Below are 6,439 nucleotides of genomic sequence, written 5' to 3' on the forward strand. Positions count from 1 at the left end.
TTATTTCTATCTATCGAAAACAAATAGTTGTATATATCTAAATATAAGCCGGGGTAGCTCGGTGATTTAGTCGCTAAGTAATAAGTACATGTATCTTATACGAGAATATGAGTTCGAATATTGCTAAAATGTTTTTCTCTTCAATTTATCAACGTCTTAAGATAATTTCAATAGTACAAAATAATACATATCAATTAAATTTCTGATTATTTCCTTAATCATAGCTACAAATGCGTGTAGACCCATGTTTATTCCTTGTGATCAAATGTATATTGGTAAATGTATAATGAACATGATAACACGAGTTACGTCCCTTGAATCAAGCTGGTATACATGTATAATTACTCGACAACAAAATCACTCGTATAATATATGCTTAAATATACCACATACAGAGGTATAACTAAAGACGCGTCTTCACCTTTTTGTGCGTAAATACTCCTTTGTTTATGACAATGAAATAGCTTTTTGTGCGTAAATACTCCTTTGTTTATGACAATGAAATAGCCCCCCCCCCCCCCCCAACCCACCCCCGTTGTCACGATTCCGTTGATATAAATTAGATTTGATACATACACGTATAAGAGGCGCCCGACCAGTATGAAATACTGCTTTTCGATACATGCGACGGTATGTTGTAAATCGAACCGTCTCGCCCGGCGTACATTTTCATAATTAGCCGCGTGTAATTAACGGAAGTTCACTGCCTATAGTGTTCGGTTACAACCGTTAACTTCCGAAGACTGCCGACGAGATGTTGCGATTGTATCCCATTGTTCTATGACGTCATCAATAACGTTACCATGGAGCGTCACAATATCTTTCTCGGCAATTCTAAGTTATGTGAATTATATATATATCACTAGTATACCATGCAGTTATTTCTACTGTCCAGTGTCTGGTCAAGCCTGCAGTCGAGCGCACAGACCGTGACCGCGTAACGGTAAATGGTGTGCCTTTCACTCAATATACTAAATGCGCTGACACGCGTCAGAATGTGTACTGACAATGTGTACACGAGTTTCTCGTTATGGCCTATGACACTTGAAGTCAGGGGTATAAAATACTCGACGACAATCTACTGTCATCACTTAATCTTGAGACAATCATGAAGACGAAAGCAAGAAACTCCCGACTCGATCAACGATTCACTCTGCTGAATAGCGAACGTCGATTCCGAAGAGCCTGTGAACAGATCGTACAACTGAATTACAAGCTAGACGAGTTGCAGTCCCGTTACCTCGGTGCCAAGAGAGACGGACTGAGAACCTTTCGCTACAGCTACAGACTTAGAATGTCGGTTGTAGAAGGCCTGCGTAACATGTACTACGACTATGCCCACCAAAAAGCTGAAGACATATCCGGATTACGAAGAGACCTGTATGGCGAAATTGTAGACGTTGTTTCCGGATCCGAAGACGATGATGAAGAGTGACCAAGAATCGAAGCAGTCTTGAATCCTATAGCAACGGCTCTTTTCAGAGCCAAACACTTTTCTCGAAAAGTGCCCATTAACCTCGAAAAATACGCAAAATAGTTGTGTTTTGTTGTTATTTATTTCTATCTATCGAAAACAAATAGTTGTATATATCTAAATATAAGCCGGGGTAGCTCGGTGATTTAGTCGCTAAGTAATAAGTACATGTATCTTATACGAGAATATGAGTTCGAATATTGCTAAAATGTTTTTCTCTTCAATTTATCAACGTCTTAAGATAATTTCAATAGTACAAAATAATACATATCAATTAAATTTCTGATTATTTCCTTAATCATAGCTACAAATGCGTGTAGACCCATGTTTATTCCTTGTGATCAAATGTATATTGGTAAATGTATAATGAACATGATAACACGAGTTACGTCCCTTGAATCAAGCTGGTATACATGTATAATTACTCGACAACAAAATCACTCGTATAATATGCTTAAATATACCACATACAGAGGTATAACTAAAGACGCGTCTTCACCTTTTTGTGTGCGTAAATACTCCTTTGTTTATGACAATGAAATAGCTTTTTGTGCGTAAATACTCCTTTGTTTATGACAATGAAATAGCCCCCCCCCCCCCCCCCCAACCCACCCCCGTTGTCACGATTCCGTTGATATAAATTAGATTTGATACATACACGTATAAGAGGCGCCCGACCAGTATGAAATACTGCTTTTCGATACATGCGACGGTATGTTGTAAATCGAACCGTCTCGCCCGGCGTACATTTTCATAATTAGCCGCGTGTAATTAACGGAAGTTCACTGCCTATAGTGTTCGGTTACAACCGTTAACTTCCGAAGACTGCCGACGAGATGTTGCGATTGTATCCCATTGTTCTATGACGTCATCAATAACGTTACCATGGAGCGTCACAATATCTTTCTCGGCAATTCTAAGTTATGTGGCTTATATATATATCACTAGTATACCATGCAGTTATTTCTACTGTCCAGTGTCTGGTCAAGCCTGCAGTCGAGCGCACAGACCGTGACCGCGTAACGGTAAATGGTGTGCCTTTCACTCAATATACTAAATGCGCTGACACGCGTCAGAATGTGTACTGACAATGTGTACACGAGTTTCTCGTTATGGCCTATGACACTTGAAGTCAGGGGTATAAATACCCGACGACAATCTACTGTCATCACTTAATCTTGAGACAATCATGAAGACGAAAGCAAGAAACTCCCGACTCGATCAACGATTCACTCTGCTGAATAGCGAACGTCGATTCCGAAGAGCCTGTGAACAGATCGTACAACTGAATTACAAGCTAGACGAGTTGCAGTCCCGTTACCTCGGTGCCAAGAGAGACGGACTGAGAACCTTTCGCTACAGCTACAGACTTAGAATGTCGGTTGTAGAAGGCCTGCGTAACATGTACTACGACTATGCCCACCAAAAAGCTGAAGACATATCCGGATTACGAAGAGACCTGTATGGCGAAATTGTAGACGTTGTTTCCGGATCCGAAGACGATGGTGAAGAGTGACCAAGAATCGAAGCAGTCTTGAATCCTATAGCAACGGCTCTTTTCAGAGCCAAACACTTTTCTCGAAAAGTGCCCATTAACCTCGAAAATACGCAAAATAGTTGTGTTTTGTTGTTATTTATTTCTATCTATCGAAAACAAATAGTTGTATATATCTAAATATAAGCCGGGGTAGCTCGGTGATTTAGTCGCTAAGTAATAAGTACATGTATCTTATACGAGAATATGAGTTCGAATATTGCTAAAATGTTTTTCTCTTCAATTTATCAACGTCTTAAGATAATTTCAATAGTACAAAATAATACATATCAATTAAATTTCTGATTATTTCCTTAATCATAGCTACAAATGCGTGTAGACCCATGTTTATTCCTTGTGATCAAATGTATATTGGTAAATGTATAATGAACATGATAACACGAGTTACGTCCCTTGAATCAAGCTGGTATACATGTATAATTACTCGACATACAAAATCACTCGTATAATATGCTTAAATATACCACATACAGAGGTATAACTAAAGACGCGTCTTCACCTTTTTGTGCGTAAATACTCCTTTGTTTATGACAATGAAATAGCTTTTTGTGCGTAAATACTCCTTTGTTTATGACAATGAAATAGCCCCCCCCCCCCCCAACCCACCCCCGTTGTCACGATTCCGTTGATATAAATTAGATTTGATACATACACGTATAAGAGGCGCCCGACCAGTATGAAATACTGCTTTTCGATACATGCGACGGTATGTTGTAAATCGAACCGTCTCGCCCGGCGTACATTTTCATAATTAGCCGCGTGTAATTAACGGAAGTTCACTGCCTATAGTGTTCGGTTACAACCGTTAACTTCCGAAGACTGCCGACGAGATGTTGCGATTGTATCCCATTGTTCTATGACGTCATCAATAACGTTACCATGGAGCGTCACAATATCTTTCCGAGCATTTGCATTGGCTTACCATGCAGTTATTGGCAGTTATTTCTACTGTCCAGTGTCTGGTCAAGCCTGCAGTCGAGCGCACAGACCGTGACCGCGTAACGGTAAATGGTGTGCCTTTCACTCAATATACTAAATGCGCTGACACGCGTCAGAATGTGTACTGACAATGTGTACACGAGTTTCTCGTTATGGCCTATGACACTTGAAGTCAGGGGTATAAATACCCGACGACAATCTACTGTCATCACTTAATCTTGAGACAATCATGAAGACGAAAGCAAGAAACTCCCGACTCGATCAACGATTCACTCTGCTGAATAGCGAACGTCGATTCCGAAGAGCCTGTGAACAGATCGTACAACTGAATTACAAGCTAGACGAGTTGCAGTCCCGTTACCTCGGTGCCAAGAGAGACGGACTGAGAACCTTTCGCTACAGCTACAGACTTAGAATGTCGGTTGTAGAAGGCCTGCGTAACATGTACTACGACTATGCCCACCAAAAAGCTGAAGACATATCCGGATTACGAAGAGACCTGTATGGCGAAATTGTAGACGTTGTTTCCGGATCCGAAGACGATGATGAAGAGTGACCAAGAATCGAAGCAGTCTTGAATCCTATAGCAACGGCTCTTTTCAGAGCCAAACACTTTTCTCGAAAAGTGCCCATTAACCTCGAAAATACGCAAAATAGTTGTGTTTTGTTGTTATTTATTTCTATCTATCGAAAACAAATAGTTGTATATATCTAAATATAAGCCGGGGTAGCTCGGTGATTTAGTCGCTAAGTAATAAGTACATGTATCTTATACGAGAATATGAGTTCGAATATTGCTAAAATGTTTTTCTCTTCAATTTATCAACGTCTTAAGATAATTTCAATAGTACAAAATAATACATATCAATTAAATTTCTGATTATTTCCTTAATCATAGCTACAAATGCGTGTAGACCCATGTTTATTCCTTGTGATCAAATGTATATTGGTAAATGTATAATGAACATGATAACACGAGTTACGTCCCTTGAATCAAGCTGGTATACATGTATAATTACTCGACAACAAAATCACTCGTATAATATGCTTAAATATACCACATACAGAGGTATAACTAAAGACGCGTCTTCACCTTTTTGTGCGTAAATACTCCTTTGTTTATGACAATGAAATAGCTTTTTGTGCGTAAATACTCCTTTGTTTATGACAATGAAATAGCCCCCCCCCCCCAACCCACCCCCGTTGTCACGATTCCGTTGATATAAATTAGATTTGATACATACACGTATAAGAGGCGCCCGACCAGTATGAAATACTGCTTTTCGATACATGCGACGGTATGTTGTAAATCGAACCGTCTCGCCCGGCGTACATTTTCATAATTAGCCGCGTGTAATTAACGGAAGTTCACTGCCTATAGTGTTCGGTTACAACCGTTAACTTCCGAAGACTGCCGACGAGATGTTGCGATTGTATCCCATTGTTCTATGACGTCATCAATAACGTTACCATGGAGCGTCACAATATCTTTCTCGGCAATTCTAAGTTATGTGGCTTATATATATATATATCAATTTTGCTAGTATACCATGCAGTTATTTCTACTGTCCAGTGTCTGGTCAAGCCTGCAGTCGAGCGCACAGACCGTGACCGCGTAACGGTAAATGGTGTGCCTTTCACTCAATATACTAAATGCGCTGACACGCGTCAGAATGTGTACTGACAATGTGTACACGAGTTTCTCGTTATGGCCTATGACACTTGAAGTCAGGGGTATAAATACCCGACGACAATCTACTGTCATCACTTAATCTTGAGACAATCATGAAGACGAAAGCAAGAAACTCCCGACTCGATCAACGATTCACTCTGCTGAATAGCGAACGTCGATTCCGAAGAGCCTGTGTGAACAGATCGTACAACTGAATTACAAGCTAGACGAGTTGCAGTCCCGTTACCTCGGTGCCAAGAGAGACGGACTGAGAACCTTTCGCTACAGCTACAGACTTAGAATGTCGGTTGTAGAAGGCCTGCGTAACATGTACTACGACTATGCCCACCAAAAAGCTGAAGACATATCCGGATTACGAAGAGACCTGTATGGCGAAATTGTAGACGTTGTTTCCGGATCCGAAGACGATGATGAAGAGTGACCAAGAATCGAAGCAGTCTTGAATCCTATAGCAACGGCTCTTTTCAGAGCCAAACACTTTTCTCGAAAAGTGCCCATTAACCTCGAAAATACGCAAAATAGTTGTGTTTTGTTGTTATTTATTTCTATCTATCGAAAACAAATAGTTGTATATATCTAAATATAAGCCGGGGTAGCTCGGTGATTTAGTCGCTAAGTAATAAGTACATGTATCTTATACGAGAATATGAGTTCGAATATTGCTAAAATGTTTTTCTCTTCAATTTATCAACGTCTTAAGATAATTTCAATAGTACAAAATAATACATATCAATTAAATTTCTGATTATTTCCTTAATCATAGCTACAAATGCGTGTA

This window comes from Argopecten irradians, unplaced genomic scaffold (assembly GCF_041381155.1).
Source record: "Argopecten irradians isolate NY unplaced genomic scaffold, Ai_NY scaffold_0180, whole genome shotgun sequence".
Lineage (NCBI taxonomy): Eukaryota > Metazoa > Mollusca > Bivalvia > Pectinida > Pectinidae > Argopecten > Argopecten irradians.